We start from the raw sequence: 9,584 nt of genomic DNA, 5'->3' as shown, positions 1-9,584 counted from the left end.
GCATTATATTGGATCTGTAGAACAAAGGCTTATGAATTGCTACCTGATAAATGGACAGAGGTGAGTGTATTAGGAACAATAAAGCTATCCTTTTTCCTACTCCCACTGCAGCAAGGGAAAAATCTTAGGTATCTGGTCTATGATGAAGGCAGAAAAAGAGTCTGAAGAAATGTGTTTACAAAAATAAGTACTGTGGAAAAAATAAATACTAACATTAAAAAGGACATTGAAATAGGGAGCTGGAAAGACAATGAAAAGCCCCTTGAAAGAATTAACAAATACTATGTACCAGCCACCTGGGCACAAAATGGGTCATGGAGATACCATACTCCTATTTATATGTTAAGTTACATCATAAGGTTGCAAGCAGTTCTAGAAATTATAGTTATTGAAACAGCCTGAGCCTTAGACTTGCTAGCCATACAGGTGACCCAGATGAGAGATGCCATTTATCAGAACAGGTTAGCACTGGATTATCTTTTAGCTTCAGAAGGAGGAGTTTTATAGGGAAAAGAAAGAAAGATCAGACTGTCACTGTGTCTATGTAGAAAGGGAAGACATAAGAGACTCTATTTTGAAAAAGACCTGTACTTTAAACAATTGCTTTGCTGAGATGTTGTTAATTTGTAGTTTTGTCCCAGCCACTTTGACCCAGCCAGGAGTTCACAAAAACATGTGTTGCATAAAATCAAGGTTTAAGGGATCTAGGGCTGTGCAGGACATGCCTTCTTAACAAAATGTTTACAGGCAGTATACTTGATAAAGGTCATTGCCATTCTCTAGTCTCAATAAACCAGGGGCACAATACACTGCGAAAAGCTGCAGGGACCTCTGCCCTTGAAAGCGGGGTATTGTCCAAGGTTTCTCCCCATGTGATAGTCTGAAATATGGCCTCATGGGATGAGAAAGACCTGACTGTCCCCTAACCTGACACCCATAAAGGGTCTGTGTTGAGGTGGATTAGTAAAAGAGGGAAGCCTCTTGCAGTTGAGATAGAGGAAGGCCCCTGTCTCCTGTCTGACCCTGGGAACTGAATGTCTTGGTATAAAACCCGATTATAAATTTGTTCAATTTTGAGATGGGAGAAAAACCATCCGAAGTTGGGAGGTGAGACATGTTTGCAGTAATACTGCCTTGTTATTCTTTACTCCACTGAGATGTTTGGGTGGAGAGAAACATAAATCTGGCCCACATGCATGTCTAGGAATAGTATCTTCCCTTGAACTTAATTATGACATAGATTCTTTTGCTCACATGTTTTTTGCTGACCTTCTCCTTATTATCACCCTGCTCTCCTTCTACATTCCTTTTTGCTGAAATAACAAAAATAATAATCAATAAAAACTGAGGGAACTCAGAGGCTGGTGCTGGTGCAGGTCTTTGGTGTGCTGAGTACCGGTCCCTTGGACCCACTGTTGTTTCTCTATACTTTGTCTCTGTGTCTTATTTCTTTTCTCAGTCTCTCATCCCACCCAACTAGAAATACCCACAGGGGTGGTGGGGCAGGCCACCCCTTCATATGGCGCCCAATGTGGGGCCTTTCTCTAGGGTGAAGGTAAGAACATAAGCACTGAGGACAGCCGACAAGAGATTCCTGAGTACATCCACGGTCAGCTTTGCAGTAAGCTTGTGTGCTCAGAGGAATCCAGGGTAACAATGGGGCAAACTGAAAGTAAATATACCTCTTATCTCAGCTTCATTAAAATTCTCTTAAGAAAAGGGGGAGTTAAAGCTTCTATAGAAAATCTAGTTATGCTATTTCAAACAATAGAAGAATTCTGTCCATGGTTTCCAGAACAGAGAACTTTAGATTTAAAAGATTGGGAAAAAACTGGCAAATAACTAAAACAAGGAATTAGGGAGGGTAAAATCATCCCACTTACAGTATGGAATGATTGGGCCATTATTAAAGCAACTTTAGAACCATTTCAAATAGAAGAAGATAGGGTTTCAGTATTTGATGCCCCTGAAAGCTGTGTAATAGATTGTGAAGAAGAGGCAGGAACAGAGTTCAAGAAAGGAATGGAAAGTTCACATTGTAAAAATGCAGTAGAGCCTGTAATGGCTCAGTCAACACGAAATGTTGACTATAATCAATTACAGGAGGTAATATATCCTGATTCATCAAAATTGGGGGAAGGAGGTCCAGAATTATTTGGGCCATCAGAGTTTAGACAACAATGGCCACCAACTCCTTCTCCCTCAGTTCAGATGCTTGTGACATCACAACCTCAAATGCCAATCCAGGCACAGTATCTGCAATATAAGGCAGTAGAAAATAAAACCCAACCATCTGCAGTTTATCAACACCAGCCGCCAGCCGAATTTCAGTATCGGCTGTTTCCAGAGGTTCAGTATGGATCTCAGGCAGCGCGTCCTGTGCCAAATAGCAGGCCACTTTATCAACAACCCACGGCGATGGCGTTTGATCCTACAGTACCACCTAGTGGACAAGATAGTGCACTGAATGAGACCATTGATACAGCCAGAAAACAGGGAGATCTTGACGCATGGCAGTATCTGGTAATGTTACAACTGATATCGGTCAGGAAAGGGAGTCAAGCAGGAGTGTCTGTCCGAACTGAGGCTAGACATGAATCTTTCACCATGAAAATGTTAAAAGATATGAAGGAAGGAGTTAAACAATATGGACCCAACTCTCCTTATATGAGAACATTATTAGATTTCATTTCTCATGGAAATAGACTTATTCCTTATGATTGGGAAATTTTGGCTAAATCTTCCCTTTCACCCTCTCAGTATCTATAGTTTAAAGCCTGGTGGATTGATGGGGTACAAGAACAGGTATAGAAAAATCAGGCTATTAATCCTGTTGTTTATAAAGATGCAGACCAATTGCTAGGAACAGGTCCAAATTGGAGTACTATTAACCAACAATCAGCAATGCAAAATGAGGCTATTGAACAACTAAGGGCTATTTGCTTCAGGGCCTGGGAAAAGATTCAGGACCCAGGAACCTCCTGCCCTTCTTTTAGTTCAATCAGACAAGGCTCTAAAGAGCCATATCCAGACTTTGTGGCAAGGTTGCAAGATACAGCTCAAAAATCTATTGCAGATTATAACACCCAAAAAGTTATTATAGAAATAATGACTTACCAAAATGCAAATCCAGAATGTCAATCGGCCATAAAGCCATTAAAAGGAAAGGTTTCAGCAGGAGTTGATGTAATTACAGAATATGTGAAGGCTTGTGATGGGATTGGAGGAGCTATGCATAAGGCAATGCTATTGGCTCAAGCAATAACAGGGGTTGCTTTAGGAGGACAAGTTAAAACATTTGGGGGAAAATGTTATAATTGTGGTCAAATCAGTCATCTAAAAAAGAATTGCCCAGGCTTAAATAAGCAGAACAAAAAAAAAAAAAAAAAAAAAAGAGCCACCTGGCCTGTGTCCAAGATGCGGAAAAGGAAAACATTGGGCTAAGGAATGTCATTCTAAATTTGATAAAAATGGACAACCATTGTTGGGAAATGAGAAGAGGGGCCAGCCCCAGGCCCTGCAACAAAGTGGGGCATTCCCGATTCAGCCATTTGTTCCTCAGGGTTTTCAGGGACAACAACCCCCACAGTAAATACCACCATTTCAGGAAATCAGCCAATTACAACAATACAACAGTTATCCCCCACCACAGCAGGCAGTGCTGCAGTAGATTGATGTTCTACTCAAATGATTTCTTTACTCCCTGGAGAGCCCCCGCAAAAGATTCCTACAGGAGTATATGGCCCTCTGCCAGAAGGGATGGTAGGCCTTATTTTAGGAAGATCAAGTCTAAATTTGAAGGGAGTTCAAATTCATACTGGGGTAATTGATTCAGATTATAAAGGGGAAATTCAGTTAGCGATCAGCTCTACTGTTCCCTGGAGTGCCAATCCAGGTGATATAATTGCTCAATTACTGCTCTTCCCTTATATTAAAATTGGGGACAGCAAAACAGAAAGAACAGGAGGTTTTGGAAGTACCAACCCTGCTGGAAAAACTGTTTATTCAGCTAGTCAGCTCTCAGAGAATAGACCTGTGTGTACCATTACTATTCAGGGAAAGCAGTTTGAAGGATTAGTGGATATTGGGGCTGATGTTTCTATCATTGCCTTAAATCAGTGGCCAAAAATTTGGCCTAAACAAAAGCCTGTTACAGGACTTGTTGGTGTGGGCACAGCCTCAGAAGTGTATCAAAGTACTATCATTTTACATTGTTTAGGACCTGATAATCAAGAGAGTACAGTTCAGCCTATGATTACTTCTGTTCCAATTAATTTATAGGGCTGAGACTTATTAGAACAGTGGCATGCAGAGATTACTATTACAGTCTCCATATACAGCCCCACAAGTCAAAAAATCATGGCTAAAATGAGATATCTCCCTGGCTAAGGATGAGGGAAAAATGGAGTAGGCATTAAAGTCCCGACTGAGGCTAAGGGAAATCCAGAAAGAAAAGGACTAGGATTTCCTTTTTAGGAGTGGCCACTGTAGAGCCTCCAAAACCCATTCCATTAACTTGGAAAACAGAAATGCCAGTATGGGTAAATCAGTGGCCACTACCGAAACAAAAGCTGGAGGCCTTACATTTATTGGCAAAGGAACAATTAGAAAAGGGACATATTAAGCCTTCATTTTCACCTTGGAATTCTCCTGTGTTTGTAATTCAGAAAAAATCAGGCAGATGGCACATGCTAACTGATTTGAGAGCCGTTAATGCAGTAATTCAACCCATGGGGCCTCTCCAACCTGGGCTGCCCTCTCCAGCCATGATCCCCAAAGATTGGCCTTTAATTATAATTAATCTAAAGGATTGCTTTTTTACCATTCTTCTGGCAAAACAGGATTTTGAAAAATTTGCTTTTACTATACCAGCCACAAATAATAAAGAACAAGTTACCAGATTTCAGTGGAAAGTGTTGCCTCAGGGAATGCTTAATAGTCCAACTATTTGTCATACTTTTGTAGCTCAAGTTCTTCAGCCAGTTAGAGACAAGTTTTCAGACTGTTATATTATTCATTATGTTGATGATATTTTGTGTGCTGCAGAAACAAGAAACAAGTTAATTGACTGTTACACATTTCTGCAGACAGAGGTTGCAAACGCAGGCCTGACAATAGCATCTGATAAGATTCAGACCTCCACTCCGTTTTATTATTTGTGAATGCAGGTAGAGGAAAGGAAAATTAAACCACAAAAAATAGAAATAAGAAAAGACACATTAAGAACATTAAATGACTTTCAAAAATTGCTAGGAGATATCAATTGGATTCGACCAACTCTAGGCATTCCTAATTTTGCCATATCAAATTTGTTTTCTATCTTGAGAGGGGATCCAGACTTAAATAGTAACAGAACATTAACTCCAGAGGCAACTAAAGAAATTGAACTAGTTGAAAAAAAAATTCAGTCAGCACAAGTAAATAGAATAAGTCACTTAGCCCCAATCCAACTTTTGATTTTTGTTACTGCACATTCTCCAACAGGCATTATTGTTCAAAATACAGATCTTGTGGAGTGGTCATTCCTTCCTCACAGTACAGTTAAGACTTTTACATTGTACTTAGATCAAATGGCTACATTAATTTGTCAGGCAAGACTATAAATAGTAAAACTGTGTGGAAGTGACCCAGATAAAATCATTGTCCCTTTAAACAAGGAACAGGTTAGACAAGCTTTTATCAATTCTGCTGCATGGCAGATTGGTTTTGCTGATTTTGTGGGAATTATTGACAATCATTACCCAAAAACAAAAATTTTCCAGTTTTTGAAATTGACTACTTGGATTTTACTTAAAATTACCAGACAAAAACCTTTAGAAAATGCTCTGATGTTGTTTACTGATGGTTCCAGCAATGGAAAAGCGGTTTACACTGGGCCAAAAGAATGAGTCATTGAAACTCAACATCACTCAGCTCAAACAGCAGAAATGGTTGCTGTCATTTCAGTGTTACAAGATTTTAATCAGCCTATTAACATTGTTTCAGATTCTGCATATGTAGTACAGGCTACAAAGGATGTTGAGACAGCCTTAATCAAATATAGTATGGATGATCAGTTAAATCAGCTGTTTAAATTGCTACAACAAACCACAAGAAAAAGAAATTTCTCATTTTATATTACTCATATTCGAGCACATACTAATTTACCAGGGCCTTTAACTAAGGCAAATGAACAAGCTGACTTGCTAGTATAATCTGCCTTCATGGAAGCACAAGAACTTCATGCCCTGACTCATGTAAATGCAAAAGGATTAAAAAACAAATTTGATATCACATGGAAACAAGCAAAAATATTGTACAACATTGTGCTCAGTGTCAACTCTTACACCTGTCCACTCAGGAGGCAGGAGTTAATCCCAGAGGTTTATGTCCTGATGCATTATGGCAAATGGATGTCACACAAGTACCTTCATTTGGAAAATTGTCATCTGTCCATGTGACAGTTGATACTTATTCACATTTCATATGGGCAACCTGCCAGATGGGAGAAAGTACTTCCCATGTTAAAAGACATTTATTATCTTGTTTTGCTGTCATGGGAGTTCCAGAAAAAATTAAAACAGATAATGGGCCAGGATACTGTACTAAAGCATTTCAAAAATTCTTAAATCAGTGGAAAATTAAACATACAACAGGAATCCCTTATAATTTCCAAGGACAGGCCTTAATTGAAAGAACTAATAGAACACTCAAAGCTCAATTGGTTAAACAAAAAAAGGAAAAAGAAAGTAAGGAGTATAACACTCCTCAGATGCAACTTAATGTAGCACTCTATACTTTAAATTTTTTAAACATATATAGAAATCAGACCACTACTTCTGCAGAACAACATTTTACTGGTAAAAAGAACAGCCCACATGATGAAAACTGATTTGGTGGAAGAATAACAAAAATAAAACATGGGAAATAGGTAGGGTGATAACATGGGGGAGAGGTTTTGCTTGTGTTTCACCAGGAGAAAATCAGCTTCCTGTTTGGATACCCACTAGACATTTGAAGTTCTATAATGAACCCATCAGAGATGCAAATGAAAGTGCCTCCACAGAGACAGAGAACCCACAATTGAGCATCATTGACTCCAAGGGTGAACAAAATAGTGATATCAGAAGAACAGATGAAGTTGCCATCCACCAAGAAAGTGGAGCTGCCGACCTGGGCCCAGCTAAAGAAGCTGACACAGTTAGCTGAAAAAAGCCTAGAAAACACAAGGATAATACACACTCCAGAGAATATGCTGCTTGCAGCTTTAATGATTGTATCGATGGTGGTAAGTCTCCCTATGTCTGCAGGAGCCACTACAGCTAACTATACTTACTGGGCCTATGTGCCTTTCCCACCCTTAATTTGGGCAGTTACTTGGATAGATAATCCTATTGAAGTATATGTTAATAAGAGTGCATGGGTAAAAGGCCCCATGGATGACCGTGGCCCTGCCCAACCTGAAGAAGAAGAAATGATGATAAACATTTCCACTGGGTATCATTATCCTCCTGGTAAATCATCATCCTAGGAAAAGCACCAGGATGCTTAATGCCTACAATCCAAAATTGGTTGATAGAAGTACCTACTGTCAGTGCCACCAGTAAATTTACTTATCACATGGTAAGTGGAATGTCACTCGGGTCACAAATGAACAATTTACAGAATTCTTCCTATCAAAGATCATTAAAATTTAGGCCTAAGGGAAAACCATGCCCCAAGGAAATTCCAAAAGAATCAAAAGACCCAGAAGTCTTAGTTTGGGAAGAAAGTGTGGCTGATACTGCAGTGGTACTACAAAACAATAAATTTGGAACTATTATAGACTGGGCCCCCGAGACCAATTATATTATGATTGTATGGGCCAGACCCACTCATTTTCACAGGCTCCATCGGTCTGGCCCACTAATCTGGCCTATGATAGTGATTTAACTAAAAGGTTAGACCAGGCTTATAGAAGACTAGAATCACCCTATCCATGGAAATGGGGTAAAAAGGGGATTTCATCACCCCGAACACAGTTAGTTAGTCCTGTTGTTGGTTCTGAACACCCAGAATTATGTAAGCTCACTATTGCCTCGTACCACATTAGAATTTGGTCTGGAAATCAAGTTATGGGAACAAAAAATCACAAGCCATATTATACTATTAACCTAAATTCCAATCTGACAATTCCTTTGCAAAGTTGTGTAAAACCCCCTTATATGCTAGTTGTAGGAAACATAGTTATTAAACCAGATCCCCAAACTATAACCTGTGAAAATTGTAGATTGTTTACTTACATTGATTCAACTTTTGATTGGTAACATCGTATTCTGTTAGTAAGGGCAAGAGAGGGCGTGTGGTTCCTTGTGTCCATGGACCGACCATGGGAAGCTTCTCCATCCATACATATCTTAACAGAAGTATTAAAAGGAGTTCTAACTAGATCTAAAAGATTCACTTTTACTTTGAAAGCAGTGATTATGGGTCTTATTGCAGTCACTGCTACTGCTGCGGCTACTGGAATTGCTTTATATTCCTCTCTTCAAACTGCAGAATATGTGAATAATTGGCAAAAGAATTCCTCAAAATTGTGGAATTGTCAAACTCAAATAGATCAAAAATTGGCAAATCAAATTAATGATCTTAGACAAACTGTCATTTGGATGGGAGATAGGCTCAAGAGCTTGGAATATCTTTTTCAGTTACAGTGTGACTGGAATACGTCAGATTTTTGTATTACACCTCGAGTCTATAGTGAATCTGAACATCACTGGGACATGGTTAGACACAATCTACAAGAAAGTGAAGATAATCTTACCTTAGATATTTCAAAATTGAAAGAACAAATTTTTGAAATATCAAAAGCCCAGTTAAATCTGGTGCCAGAAACTGAGGCAATGGTAAAAGCTGTTGATAGCCTCACAAAACTTAACCCTGTCACTTGGGTTAAAACCATTGGAAATTCCACTATTGCAAATTTTGTATTAATCCTTGTATGTCTGTCCTCTCTATTGTTAGTCTACAGGTGTATCCAGCAGCTCCAGAGAGACAGCGACTGGCGAGAATGGGCCATGATGATGATGGTGGTTTTGTCAAAAAGAAAAGGGGGAAATGTAGGGGAAAGAAAGAGAGATCAGACTGTCACTGTGTCTATGTAGAAAGGGAAGACATAAGAGACTCCATTTTGAAAAAGACCTGTACTTTAAACAATTGCTTTGCTGAGATGTTGTTAATTTGTAGTTTTGTCCCAGCCACTTTGCCCCAGCCACTTTGCCCCAGCCACTTTGCCCCAGCCACTTTGACCCAGCCAGGAGTTCACAAAAACATGTGTTGTATAAAATCAAAGTTTAAGGGATCTAGGGCTGTGCAGGATGTGCCTTCTTAACAAAATGTTTACAGGCAGTATACTTGATAAAGGTCGTCTCCGTTCTCTAGTCTCCATAAACCAGGAACACAATGCAATGTGGAAAGCTGCAGGGACATCTGCCCTTGAAAGTGGAGTATTGTCTAAGGTTTCTCCCCATGTGATAGTCTGAAATATGGCCTCATGGGATAAGAAAGACCTGACTGTCCCCTAGCCCAACACCTATAAAGGGTCTGTGTTGAGGTGGATTAGTAAA

General features: G+C 39.4%; 1 pseudogene; it reads left to right on the top strand.

Annotated features, from left to right (window-relative positions):
- Nucleotides 1-6,638: 6,638 nt before the first annotated feature.
- On the top strand, nucleotides 6,639-9,355 carry LOC129048960 (endogenous retrovirus group K member 6 Env polyprotein-like; annotated as a pseudogene).
- Nucleotides 9,356-9,584: the final 229 nt, after the last annotated feature.

The sequence above is a fragment of the Pongo abelii genome, chromosome 9 (genome assembly GCF_028885655.2).
Source record: "Pongo abelii isolate AG06213 chromosome 9, NHGRI_mPonAbe1-v2.0_pri, whole genome shotgun sequence".
NCBI classification, from domain to species: domain Eukaryota; kingdom Metazoa; phylum Chordata; class Mammalia; order Primates; family Hominidae; genus Pongo; species Pongo abelii.
The sequence above is the reverse complement of the archived record's forward strand: the minus strand, read 5'-3'. Positions and strand labels throughout refer to the sequence as shown.